Here is a 15,007-nt window from a genome sequence, read left to right on the forward strand (position 1 = left end):
ATTTTCAGACTTATTAACAAAATCACTGTATTGTTTTAATGTGCATTTAAAGATTCACTAAACAATTTTAAAATCACCCTGACATTTAGTTAAAAGTCTGAGAGAAAAAGCAAACTGCACATGATCAAAAAAGCTACTACAAAAATTTAATGCTACTCCCCAACTTTAACCACTCAGCCATCACATCCCCTAACCATGATCGATTGAATTTCTTCTTTTTCATGCTACAAATTTTGTACTGCTTAATGAAATGAACTTGCACTTTGTTCTAATATATTTTCATTTACTTACCATTTCTGCAATCCTCAACATATTTAATGACTGTTAAGTATCATCACTAGAGATCCATCTATTTAACTTCTTGAATAAGTGTATTAATAATCAGACTGAGTTAAATGCTGAGTTTACTCAACATTTCTTATCATAAAAGAACATAGCCTGAGCTCACCTTACTTCTGGTCCACATAAGAAAACTAGAAACTATCAAAGAAACACTTTTTTTATCTTGTTAACTGAATCCTTTAAAATGGCCAGGCAAAAAATGAGTTAAATTCCATTGATGCAATAAAATAAATATGCAATAAAATAAAATCACTTAAGTAGAAGATAGACATCTTACTTGATCAGATTTTAAAGGAAAATTCTTTTATCTTGATCATAAATTTCCTTAGTCACACTAGTTTTTCACTACAAAATACTTTTACCATAAAATCAGAAATTAATCACTAGCAATTTGACCAGATTAATCAGACTATATTTTTAGCCACAAATACAAGGCAAACATCATGATTTAATTAGGTCAAGATATTTTTAAAGTCACAAAATCAAGCAACAAATTTGTTGCAAAGCAACTAAAGGCAAATCATTAGGTTACACAAAGAATAGCATGTCAGAATGTCTTAGAACTGATCCTAAGTGTGCCATCTTGCTCAGGTTTAATGTACTAATGAACTAAAATTGTGACAGCAACAGATAGTAAGTGCCACTTCTGCAAAGAAATGGAAAAACATAACAAAATACAAAGACTTGCAAACAGAAATTGAAAAACCTTGGCAAAAAAAGAGAGCAAAGGTAGCACAAATAGTAATAGCTGCCTTGGGTGCAATCCCAAAACAATTGGAGCACCACTTGAACACCATGAGGATTGACGAATTTACTACCAGTCAATTGCAAAAGGCAACTCAGAACAACTTACATCCTGCAACACTATCTGTAAAAACTTTAAATCAAGTTAAACTCTCAGAATTCCTCAGCCAGCATCCCAATCCCCACTAAAGTGGTTGAGGTTAAGAAACACTGGTTTAGACAAACAACAAAGCCAAGACAAGAACTGGCTACAGAGCTCTGTAGAAACGTTACATCTTGTGTCCTAAATGCCCTACTCTAACACATAAATCTTTCTTTGTCCCCTTTCCTAGTTAATGTTTTTCCAAGCTTTAACTATCAATGCTATCAAAATTATAAAGATAAATCATTTGTGAACCAAATGTTTGAAAATCTTAATAATCAAAATAAATATATTTTACTTCAAGATAATTATTTAAAAAAAAACTTAAATCAAACTGCAATTAGTTTTAGTTTCAAAATCTGAACACTGGATAACTTTCAAACTACTTTAAGATTTTATTAATTCCATAAGAGTTAAATCAAAGCTGTGTTACTCAGTCAAAACATTCTTCAAACATAAATAGAATATTTTTTATTGGCCAGACACACAAGGAATTTGTCTCTAGTGCATAAGCTCTCAGTGTACATACAAGCAACAAAAGTGATAAATCATTATCTGTAACAATTACAGATAAGATACAACCACAAAGTGGTAATCATAAAAAAGGGGCAGGTAATAGAAAGATGAGAAGGATAATAGTAATACAGTCCCACTACATGGTTAGATATCCTTCCGCATAAAACAGTTTTGTGGGAATTATGTGTTTAACAGAGTGATGGCACAGGAAAAACTTTCTTTGTGTCTAGTTATTTGGGAATGCAATGTCCTAATGAGGCATCCTGAGGGAAGAAATTTAAAGAGAAAGAATTTCTTTCTTTAAAAACAAATTTAAAGAGAAATCTAGGAGTCTGTTGATGTTTTCTGATCTCTCTTTCTGGCTTGAGTAATATAGTATAGCTAAAGAGCTTTGAAAATTCTGAAAAGACAGCCATAAATTTGCACAGGCACATAATTCTATGTACAAATACTACCAAGTACTTTTTTGAATTAAAAGGAAGATACAGGGCTCTTGCTATAGCAGAATAACAGCAATTTAGGATTGGATCTGCAAGTTTACACTTTTGTTTTAACCTTATTATGTATCAATAAGATTCATTTTCATAAATCAACTGCCTGTTTAAGACCTGAAAATTACAATAGATACAGTAGTATCCAGAATACAATATTGTCCACAAGAGGTTTTGTAACATGAGTTCTATAGTTATTCATCCATAATGGCAAGTTCACACATTATACTAAATTTTGTTCCTAGTTAATAAGACTTTGAATAAATGCTGAGTTCAAATATTGCATCAAATATAATATGGTTTTAACTTAGTTCTGATTATATTCATAAAAAATGTACTACAAATTGTAATATCTTTAAATATAGATGTCTGTAGCCATAGTTTATATTTTCATAGAAGATTCTTGTATCAGCAGCATTTGCACATTTTAATATATAATTATAAACCATAATTGAGAGTTTTACAGTGACTTTTGTTTAGCATGTGTGAACCTAACAAGTGTAGTCTATAAAACACAGCTTGTATCTTAACACCACAGGCAAGCCAGTTAACTGTCATTTATTAATATGTGAATTGACTATGAGGCAGCTATATTTATTCAAACCAGAAACACTAAGTAGTACACAAAGGGTTATATAATTTACTAAAAAAAAAATATTGTGGGACATCTATGCTCAAAAGAAGCTGTTTACAAAGATGGCTGCAAAGAAAACTGCAGTATTCTTGCCTGTTGGGCTATTTAATCAGGACAATTCTTAACATCTGTGAATCCAGAAGAGCAAGATAACAAAACTTCATCAATAATCTCCACAGTAGTTTGTGGCTCATTTAGAGAAGAAAACCTTACTATAAATGGTACTCAGTTCTTGGAAGTTTTGCCATGCTATGCTACAGGTTTAGTGCCTTTATTAAGTTCTATTAAGACTTCTGCCACCATCATTTTCTTAACTTTTCAATATAGGAAAAAACATAGATGGCTCACATACTGTGCTTAACTATATTCTTTGACTAAGCCATAATTAGTTGGATCCACAGTTATATTATTTCACAAACTATAGTCTCCAAGTCCTAATTGGTAGATCACATTACAGACTCAGCAGAGGCTGAACAAGCCACATTACAGATGAATACAATGTGTGAATCCAACCAGTCACTTATTCAAATCCATTCACTAAGGGCACAATTGGGATCTCAATCCACATATCAACTTCATGTCATACCAGAGTGACCGAACAATGACTTTCCTTAATTAGCAACTTCTACTGCGGCTCCCAAAAACTTGAAGTCAGCATTTCCATCTGCAACACTGGCATATATGCCATTTCAGCATCACACGATTAAATTTATTAAGGCTGCATAGGTAAAACAATCTTCTCAGCAATATAAAGACTGAACAGCACTGCTAGAAAAATTAAGAGCAGTCTTACATACATATAGACTGCAATATACTTCCAATTACAAGAAAATGAAGTACAAATTGACATAATATAAAAAATATAGCATGGAATTTGGAAAAAACATGTTTGAAGTAGAAACCACACAAGGAATCTAATACAAATACTGCTAGAAGAGCAGTTCAGGTAGTCCTCAACTTACAACCACAATTGAACCCAACATTTCTGTTGTTAAGTGAAGCATTTGTTAAATGAATTTTGCTCCATTTTCTTATCCTTAATTGAACCGCTGCACTTTGGTAAGTTAGTAACACAGTTGTTAAGTGAATCCGGCTTCTCCATTGACTTTGCTAGTCAGAAAGTTGCAAAATGTAATTGCATGACCTCAGGACACAGCAACCCTCAAAAATACGATTCTGAATTTTGACCATGGGGATGCTGTAATGTGAAAAATGGTCATGTCACTTTTTTCAATGACACTGTAATTTTGAACCGTCACTGGATGAATTGTTGTAAGTTGATGACTACCCTGTACTCCTGAGCATTTTATTAACCCAGGGGTGGGGTCTAACATACCTTGCATGGGCACATGCGCATGCACAGTGCCGAAAACAAAGCTTCTGCCCATGCACAGAACCCAAAAACAAGATTAAAAAATAAGATGAAATACCAGAGCCAGTTTGGGGGCGTGGCCAACCGGCGATTGCTCCCAATTTGGCAAGGAGGGGGAAATTCCTGCTACCGATTCTATAGAACTGATCCGAACCTGGAGCAACCCACCTCTCAATTTGTCTCGTAGATTGAAGATACCAAACATAAAACAAACTCCTTTCCTCAGTTCTCCTTACAACACTGTGAGGTAAGTTGCATTCAAAGACAGACCAGCTTCCTAGTAAGTACTAACTCATGCCTTTTCTTTAATAAACTGCACTTTTTCTGATGCATAAATACAACCTGAAAGTTAGAAATATAATAATAATTCTGAATTAAAACAAACACATTTAAAGGATATAAGATTCACTAACAACATATGTAAAAATAGCAAGTTTTAACTTTCCACAACTCTTTTTAAATAAACTTCAAATAAGCCTGTGTGAAACAATTGAACTCTAAATTATATTCCTGCTCAATCTTTTGCATATAATGGTACATTTTATTATTTTTGCATTTTCTTTTTCTTTGAACCCACTCCCCTGAACAAAATCAGCTAAACTGAGATAATTCATGGACTGGTTGATAAAGAGTTTCGAGTCTAGTCCATTCAAAATATAGCACAATAAATGTGTTACTATATTCTTTAAACGATCACAACTCTAAAAATATTGCTGTAACAGACTAATCTATATACAAATAGCCCAAATATATTATCCAAAAATATAAGAACTATTCCAAACAATTTTATAGTTGTGTCTCTTTTATTTATAGCATTCAAAATAAAGCTACAGCACTAGCTCAACCTGCTTTCATATTCAACACTTTTGTTTATTGGGCCTTCACCTGTATTTTAATATTGTTATTGCATTAAAGCAAGATATTCCTTCAAGCCGTTTAATATTATGGCGTGCACAATTAGATACTCTATATAGGAGTAACCTTGCAACTTAATGGCAAATTTACCACACCAAGGAGTACATCTAAAAAAAAATAACAATTTCACAATAGACAGGATTATGCTTTACTTATTTGTTTGTTTGTTTGTTTTGTCACATACTTATGGTGGTATACAAAGATATAATATTTATATACATGATACCAATAAAATAGAAACATTAGGACAGGGGACGGAAGGCACTTTTGTACGCCTCTTACTGACTTAGGAATCGGGAGAGGTCAACAGTCTAAGGGTGAAGTCTTGGTGGTTAGGTGATGATACTACAGAGTCTGGGAGTGAGTTCCATGCATCAACTACTCGGTTACTAAAGTTGTATTTCCTGAAGTCGAATTTAGAGCGGTTTACTTTAAGTTGGTATCTGATGTGTGCTCGAGTGTTGTTGTGGTTGAAGATGAAGTAGTTATTGACAGGAAAGATGTTGTAGCAGATGATTTTATGGGCTATGCTTAGGTCATGTTTAAGACGACATAGTTCTAAGCTTTCTAAACCTAGGATTGTAAGTCTAGTTGCATAGAGTATTCTGTTGTGATGCGGGTTCCAGACAGATGAGCTGTATTCAAGGACTGGTCTGGCTTATTGGAAGTCTTTCCTGAAAATTCAAACCATATTAATGTGCATATCTCTCCAACACTCTGCAGTCTGCATTGGCTGCCAATTGGTTTCCGGACTCAATTCAAAGTGTTGGTTATGACCTATAAAGCCCCACATGGCAAGGGATCAGAATACCTCCAAGACCGCCTTCTAGCACATGAATCCCAGTGACTGGTTAGGTCCCACGGAATCAGCCTTCTACAGGTCCCATCAACTAGACAATGTCATTTGGCGGGGTCCTAGGGGAAGAGCCTTCTCTGTGGGGGGGCCGGCCCTCTGGAATCAGCCCCCCCCCCAGGAGATTCGTACTGTCCCCACCCTTCTCCCTTTCCGCAAGAGTCTCAAGACTCATCTATACCCCCAGGCCTGGGGCCATTAGAGTCTTGCCCCCTAGCCAATGAATGTGTTGAGAGAATGTTGAGTGTATGGAATAATTGTGTTTTTTTAATGGTTTTTTTTGAGTTTTAGATTTTTAATTATTTAATTGGATTCAAGACATTGTATATTGTTTATTATATGTTGTGAGCCGGCCTGAGTCCTCAGAGAGGGGCGGCATAGAAATCCAGTTAATAAAATAAATAAATAAATTAAGAAGCTTCAAAACAACAAAAAACCCGAAGCTCCTTTCTTATGTTCTCTTTTTAGATGCTGGCTTATTCTTTCTGGGTGGTTTGTCTGTTGTTAGTTTTTTTTACTATTTGATGAAATATTTCAGCGTTTGGAAATGACACATTCCATTCCTCCTTCTCAAAGGATGCTGGAGCTCCCAGCTGAGGAACTTTCCAAGGCAGGGCAAGAGCCACCACCACCCCCAAAAAGAAAAAAAAACCGAGGCACTTTCGGATTCTTCCCCAGGTTCGAACCCAACGGGATCTCGCCCACTCCTCCGTTGGACACGAACCCCTCTTCAAAAGGGGGCCCGCCCCGTTGCCCGGCCTAAAATGGCTTCAGACCGCCTTTCAGCCCCGCACTCCCACCGGCCTCTCCGGGAGACCTTTCCCTCAGCCGGCCCAGTCCGTCCGAGGGGACGCAGGCCGGCCCACTGCAGCCGAGGTCTCCGGGCGAGCCGCCCCTCGGCGGGCGGCCGAGGGTCCCGAGCCGCTAGAGGCGGCGCAGGCGCACTGGCTGCCCTCAGAATTCGCCCTCAGGGCAGGGCCCGCCCTCCCTCCTCGAGCGTTCCAGGCGCGGGGCGGTGGGCGGCGGCCCGGCCGGAGGGCCCCTCAGACGCGGCGCCCCTCATGAGGGGGAACAGAGCCCGCCCGCCCTCCTCCTCTCATAGCGCGCGCGGCCCTCGCTCACCTGCCCCCGCGCTGAAGGCCGGCGGCGCTCTGCCCGTCGTCACGCTGGGCTCGGCCGGTGTGGCTGGCGGCGCTCCGGAGTGGCGGGTGGTTGGGCGGCGGCGGCAGCGGCGGCGGCCCGGAAACGAAGGAGCGGCGGCGACAGCAGCGGCTCTCAGCCGGACGCCGAGGGGGGAGGGGTCTGCGCGAGGGCGGGACTTCTGCTGGAGTGACAGGCGGAGGGGAGGGGCGGCCGGAAACGGTGGAAGCGCCTAGAGGGGCTTTTTTTTAGCCAAGCGACGCCCTCGGGGACCCGCCAGTCTCGGAGCAGCAGGCCAGACTCAGAGGCTGGGGCCTCGCTTCGGTTCTGATCGCCGCCCTCCTGAGGCCCAGGCCCCATTTGGAGCCCACTCCTCCCAGCCAAGACGACTCTTTTAACCGCCAAGCCTGGTGCTCTTCTTTCTTCTCCAACAACGAGGTTCCCAATTTCTCCTCAGAGGTCATCCCAAATATGGAATGTATTTGGAGGTCTCATTTATTTTCCATGTTGGTAACTGATAAAAACAAACTATGTCAACACTTCTATTTCAGAAAGCACTCTTCATTTACGGCATTTTTTTTGCACAGCTGCCTAAAACATTCCCACAGCTGGTCCTCCACTTACAACAGAACGTAGAATATAGATTTCTTTATTCACCAAGTGTGATTGCACACACAAGGAATTTGTCTTTGGTGCAGATGCTCTCAGTGTACATAAAAGAAAAAGACATTTGACAAGAATCATGATGTATGACATTTCATGATTGTCATAGGGGTCAAATAAGCAATCAGGAAACAATATTAATAAAAATCTTAAGGATACAAGCAACAAGTTAACAGTCATGCAGTCATAATTGGGAGGAAATGGGTGATAGGAATTATGAGAAAAAACTAGTAGTAATAGTAGTGCAGGCTTTGTAAATAGTTTGACAGTGTTGAGGGAATTATTTGTTTAGCAGGGTGATGGTGTTCAAGAAAAAACTGTCCTTGTGTCTAGTTGTCTTGGTGTGCAGTGCTCTATAGTGACGTTTTGAGGGTAGGAGTTGAAACAGTTTGTGTCCAGGATGTGAGGGGTCAGTAAATATTTTCACTGCCCTCTTTTTGACTCGTGCAGTATAGAGGTCCTCAGTGGAAGGCAGGTTGGCAGCCATTGTTTTTTCTGCAGTTCTGATTATCCTCTGAAGTCTGCGTCCGTCTTGTTGGGTTACAGAACCAAACCAGACAGTGATAGAGGTGCAGATGACAGACTCAATGATTCCTCTGTAGAACTGGATCAGCAGCTCCTTGGGCAGTTTGAGCTTCCTGAAGGTGCAGAAAGAACATTTTTGCTGTGCTTTTATGATGATGTTTTTGATGTTAGGTGACCATTTTAGGTCTTGAGATATGATAGAACCTAGAAATTTGAAGGTCTCTACTGCTGATACTGTGTTGTCTAGTATTGTGAGAGGTGGTAGGATGGGAGGATTTTTGGTGGTCTTCTTTATTCTCCAGCACTGAGGTTCCCAATTTCTCCTCAGAGGTCACCCCAAATATGGGATGCATTTGGATGCCTCTTCTTCTGTTCATTTACTTTCCGTGTTGGTAACTGATTTTTTTTTAAACTGTGTCAACACTTCTTTTGAGAAAGCATTCTTCATTTACAGCATTTTTGCAGGGCTGATTAAAATATTTGCACAGCTAGTCGTCCTCTTACAACAGCATTTAGTGATCATTTGAAGTTACAATGGCATTTGAAAAAAAGTGACACAGGACCAGTTTTTCAAGCTTATATTGCATCCCCAGGGTCACATGAGGAAAATTGTCAACTGATTGATTTTTATGGCAGTTTATTATTTATTTATTTGACTTCTATGCCTCCCAATCCCGTGGGACTCAGGGCGGCTTACAACAATAAATAGCAATAGCATTTAACTTATATACCGCTTGTAAGCGGTTTACAGAGAGTGAGCATATATTGCCCCCAACCATCCGGATCCTCAGTTTACCCACCTTGGAAGGATGGAAGGCTGAGTCAATCTTGAGCCTGCTGAGATTCGATCTGCCAAACTGCTGACAGCCAGTGATCAGCAGAAGTAGCTTGCAGTACTGCACTCTGACCACTGCACCAAGGCTCTTAGGGGTTGCAGTATCTTAGGGTCATGTGCTCACCATTTACAACCTTGCTTAGCTACAGCAAGAAGAGTGGGGCAAAATGTAACAAATTTGGCAGGCCCCAGGGGAAGAGCCTTCTCTGTGGCAGCCCCGGCCCTCTGGAATCAACTCCCCCGAGATTAGAACGGCCCCCACCCTCCTTGTCTTTCAAAAATTACTCAAGACCCACCTTTGTCGCCAGGCATGGGGGAGTTAGGATATTCCTTCCCCTAGGCCATTACAAGTTATGTATGGTATGTTTGTGTGCATGTTTGGTTTTTATAATAAGGGTTTTTAGTTGTTTTATTAAATTGATTGTTACATGTTTTTTATCATTGTTGTTAGCTGCCCTGAGTCTGCGGAGAGGGGCGGCATACAAATCCAATAAATAATAATAATAATAATAATAATAATAATAATATGTCTCACTTAACAGAATTTTTTGCTCAATTGTGGTTATAAGTCAAGGACTACCTATCCTGTACTTTAGGTCCAATATGGCCCTTTGAGACACAAATGGCTCACATTTTCCTACCTTGGACAAATGAAGACTGTGGAAAGGGTCTAATGCAGAAAACTTGACAATTTTTAAGACATGTAGACTTCAACTCCCAGAATTTTCCAGCCAGCTATGCTGGCACTAGTCTTAAAGTTGCCACGTTTGGGGACCCCTGCTCCAATACTGTCAAAAATAGAAAGGGAAAGAAGAGAAGCAGCAAGGTGGATGGACTCAGCTACATTAGTGATGAGTGCATGACAGGAGAACCTAAAGTACAAGTTATCTATGCAGTTGCTAGGAGTTGATAACTTGATGGCGCACAATTGATCCTGCTTCAGGTGCAAGTGCTGGAGCAAAGCTGCAGGTACTATGGAGTTGGTACATCCTCTATCCAAGCGAAGCTACTCACGATCTATCTGTAGCTCCTACTTTGCAGCCCATCTGTGAAGAAAACAAAAATCATCCTGCCTTCTCCGTGGATTATCTTGGTTGCTACCAATTATTTTTAGCATCATCAATGACGGGTCAGGCACAGGGTCTGGTCAGAAAAAGTCAGGATATTGGCTGTGATAGTGCAATGCATGTGATAATGGGTGGAGTTTCTCTTGCAGCCTGAGAGCCCGGACCTTGATTTTTTGGAATAAGTCCTGAAGCATGTTACAGTAGGAAGGCTGTCCTTCCAGCAATGAGAAAGGTGCAATAATTATGCTGCACATCAACAATTTGTGGCAAAATATTCTGTATGGGCTTTGTTTGGCCACCACCATGAAACCTGACAAAAATCTGATGTGGACTCCACTTCTACCAACAGCAAGGATCTCTTATGGGTACAGTCAGGTACACAGAACCGGTAGAAACATTTTGAATTTTTTTCTTTTTTCTTTCCTTCTGGGCTCTGAGTATGTTTTTCCTATCGCCGTAAATAAGGTTGAATGTGTATAATTTTAGAAGAGCTGTGCATGCATGTGTGTGTGTGTGTGTGTACATACACATACAGTTTATAGAGTAATGTAGATTTTTGTGTGCCTGTGTGGAATATGTATGTACACATATGACACATACACATAGAATTGATGTTTAGTAACAGTAAGGGAAATTGTATCTCTTTGAGGCGCGGAGAGGCCAGGCAACCTAACCCTTGACGTGAGTGACAGCAAGTTGGTCACATTTACGCCAGTCACATGACCCTGGTCACATGATTGTCAAGCTACTCCCACAAAATGAGCCACACCCACACTGTGGTAGTAAAAATATTTGTAATCCTTCACTGGAGATGAACTCTTTAAAAGCCAGTTCTGAGGCATAACTGTATGTAATATCTTTTCCTCCCTCAGTAGCAAAGCTTTTAGCCCTACGTCTCTGAGGTTAAGTACTGGGGTGCCATACAGCCATCACTAAGTTTGCCTGCCCTAGAGGTAGATAAATGGTACAGGGTCTCCTGCTTCAGCAGTGGGATGGATTAGAAGACCTCCAAAGTCCCTTCCAACTCTGTTATTCTCTGTAAAATAGCAGGGTTTTGAAACCTCTCCTTTTCCCTTTTCATAATATTGTCCAGCAGTGTTGTTGCCTTACTCAGCTAATTCCAGGTTCTATACAGGATGCTTTTCCAACCCCCTTCTCAGCCAGGAAACCCTATACGAGTGATGGCGAAACTTTTTTGGCTCAGGTGCCGAAAGAGCGCATGCGCACAATATCGCACATGCGTGAGTGCCCACACCCATAATTCAATGCCTGGGGATGGCGAAAACAGCTTCCCCCACCCCCCAGAGGCCCTCTGGAGGCCGGGAATGGCCTGTTTCCCAACCTCTGATGGGCCCAGTAGGCTCATGTTTCACCCTCCTCGGGCTCCAAAGGCTTTCCTGGAACCCAGTGAGGGTAAAAACACCCTCTCCCATCCCTCCGGAGGTTCTCTGGGAGCCAAAAATGCCTTCCCAAGGACTCTGTGCAAGCCAAAAAATTGCTGGCTGGCGCATACATGTATGTTGGAGTTGAGCTACGGTAATGGTTTGCATGCCAGCAGATATGGCTCTATATGCCACCTGTGGCACCCATGCCATAGGTTCGCCATCACTGCCTTATACCATTTCCGACAAATGGTTGTCCAACCTCTTATTTTAAAACTCTAGTGTTGGAGCTCCCACAACTTCCAGAGGCAAGTTGTTCCACTGATTAATTGTTCTAATTATCAGGAAAATTCTTAGTTCTCTCCTTGATTAGTTGATTAGTTTCTATCCATTGCTTCTAGTCCTGCCTTCAGGTGCTTTGGAGAATAGCTTGATTCCCCCTTCGTGGCAATCCCAGAGAAATTGGAAATAAAAATGTTTATTGTTAGAAGCATGTGATCTGAGATTTGGGTGGCATGGCTATGTCAAAGTCAAAGTAAATGTAGATTTCAAAAATCATTATGTTAAACGTGCCATATTGAGAAGGAATAGATACAAACCAGGCTATGCCCAAAGCACTCTTATGAATTTCAATATAAGAAGCATTTTATATACAATAGGCAAAGATAGTTAACATATCATGAAACCCCAAAATAAAAACCTGATGACAGAGGGACATTGTTGCCAATGTCCAATTAAGATTTATTACTTAGTTATCAGAAAATATTTAGGCAAAAGATTCATGATATTGAGCAATGTAAGAATTTGAAATGAAATTGTGTAGAAATGATGTGTAATTGGTAAAATGTATAAGCTTTTATTGAAATTTAAAAAGAAAAAAGGTGAAAGAATTGTACAATTAAATTGGCTACAATTTTGATTGTAATATACAAATAGAACGAGAGAAATTTATGTTACAGTCTGAGATTTATTTATTTACTGTATAGTAAATAAATAAATTTACTGTCAGAGTAAATTTACACATGCTAGAATACACAATGTCAGAGAAATATATACATGCTAGATACACAATGTAGTACTGATATCCTAAATTGCTGGTTCATTCTGTTCAGTGCTTATGCACCTATCCTTGGTGCATGGTGGAAGTGAACTAGCTTTACACCAGCCAACTACAATAGTGGTACTCAGGTTACTGCTCTTCCGGGCGCCTCCACAATCTCGCCTTGCTTCACCTTGTGTCATGATACCTTGTCTCTGGCCAAGTCCAGTGCTGGCTCCAATCTCCGCACACACAAATGTAGCTACATTTTTCCCACCAAAGTGGTACCCATCTGTCTACTCACAATGTTAGATGATTTCAAAATTTTGAGTGGGCATGAGTCAGATTGCTAAATTGACTTGGAGAAAAAAAATATTTAAATGCATGTGTGACTGGAAACCCATTGTAGACATTTTGCATAAAAAGGGGGAAACCATGATTTGTGGTTTTGATGATGAGACAGCTGTAGAAAGAAGAGTATCATGATTTAACTTTAGATAGAGAGGTTAAAATACAATTGTACTTATAATTGCTTTGAAGGATATTGGAAGCCACTTTGTATCTTTGTTTTTCTTCTATTTATTTTTCTTTTCTTACAGTTAGTTTTCTCTTTTATTTTCTTCCCTCCTTCTTTCCCCTTCCTTTGTTTATGTTAGTTTGTCATGTTTATATTTTTAAAAAGTTTAAATATAAATCACATTTAAAAATTCTGCCTAATATATGCAGACTGAGGTGTGATATACTGTATGTGTATATGGCGGTAAAGCGGTAACTAGCTTGTTATTTTGAACCACCAAAGGGCTAAATGCTGTGCAGGACATAGAATTAAACCTTTTTATCAGTCTTATTTTTATTACCCATAAACTGATTTAGGCAGAGCACTAGGAGAGGTGAAGAGAGAGAAAAAGCAACTGTTGTACAAACTCCTGAAAGTAGAAGAGCCTGTGTGCTACTCTGCACTGCCATCTGCTGTAGGTGTCAAGTACAGCATTATAAACCAATTCATTATTGGACTGCTTCGCACATACAGTATACTGTACTGTAATTCCAAATTAGGAACTTGCCGCTGGCATATAACAAATTGTACTAAAAGACATATTTTGTGAATTGCAACTCACTTTTTCAACAGCCAGATTGGTTTAGTGGTTTAAGGTCTTAGACAATTTACAACTATGTTGACTCCAATTTGATCTAAATGTAATTCATAAAATAATATAAAATCATATATAAAAATATCCTTCCTGTTAATGATTACTTCACCTTCAACTGCAGCAATACACAAGCATGTAATAGATTCAAACTAAACGTAAACTGCTCCAAACTGCAGAAAATATGACTTCAGCAACAGAGGGACCAATGCCTAGAATGCACTACCTGATTCTGTGGTTTCTTCCCCAAACCCCCAAAACTTTAACCTTAAGACTCTCTATAGTTGACCTCTCCCCATTTCTAAGAGGTCTGTAAGGGCCGTGCATAAGCACACCACTGTGCCTGCAGTCCCTGTCCTGTCTATCGTTCATTTTTATTTGTGTTTATACAAATGATTACTATCCTACACGTTTGACATATAAATAAAAATAAATAAATAGGGAGCTATCAGGCACAAAGGCAGTCAAATTACTCTGGGCCAAGTCCCTCTCTCAGCCCCAGGAGGCGGCAATGGCAAATCCCTTCCCAAAAAGGATGTCAAGAAAATGGCAGGGACTCGACCAATGAAAATCAGGAATCAACACTGACTTGATTTAAACCGATGATAAATTTCCGGACAGAACAATCAGTGGAAAGGCTTAAGACAAGTTGTGGGTGCTCCACCACTGGAGGCTTTCAAAGAGATTGGAAAGCCATTTGTCTAGAATTGTACAGAATGTTGTTGTCATGCATTGAGGCATCACATCACCTGACTCAGAATTTGATCCGTTTTCATAACAAGAGCTGCATGGAACTCACTACTCTCACTACTGTAGTATCCTCACCTAACCCCCAAACCTTCGCCCTCAGACTCTCCACTCTTGACCTCTCCCGATTCCTAAGAGGTCAGTAAGGGGCGTGCATGAGTGTGCACCCGAGTGCTTTCCGTCCCGTCCTAAGGGTTCTCTTTCCCTCAGAGTGAACTAAAACTCTCCAAGTGTCGTCCTCATTAACCTTGAATCGAGTAAACCGCCATCGGGATTCACACAACCCGCGAAGCAGAGCCAGGAGCGTCGGTTCCGATGAAAAGGTGACCCGGACCGGCCCAGAGGCCTGAGGCGACCCACGGAAGGCGCCTCGGGAGGGCGGGGCGAACGGTTCCCTCCGACTCCTCCTCGCACATCATGGTGAAAGCAGCAGCAGCAGCAGCGTCCCCGAA

General features: G+C 40.2%; 1 protein-coding gene across 4 annotated transcripts in view; it reads right to left on the reverse strand.

Annotated features, from left to right (window-relative positions):
* GARRE1 (granule associated Rac and RHOG effector 1) overlaps positions 1 to 7,297 on the reverse strand; it is a 73,569-nt gene extending 66,272 nt beyond the window's left edge. For 3 of the 4 annotated variants that reach the window (XR_011559828.1, XM_070760651.1, XM_070760653.1), the window contains exon 1: positions 7,132 to 7,297. The gene's annotated coding sequence lies outside the window, so the exon portion shown is untranslated. The remainder of the gene's footprint in view (positions 1 to 7,131) is intronic. The other variant, XM_070760654.1, reaches the window with a different exon arrangement.
* Between the last annotated feature and the right edge of the window lie 7,710 nt (positions 7,298 to 15,007).

The sequence above is a fragment of the Erythrolamprus reginae genome, chromosome 9 (assembly GCF_031021105.1).
Source record: "Erythrolamprus reginae isolate rEryReg1 chromosome 9, rEryReg1.hap1, whole genome shotgun sequence".
Taxonomy (NCBI): domain Eukaryota; kingdom Metazoa; phylum Chordata; class Lepidosauria; order Squamata; family Dipsadidae; genus Erythrolamprus; species Erythrolamprus reginae.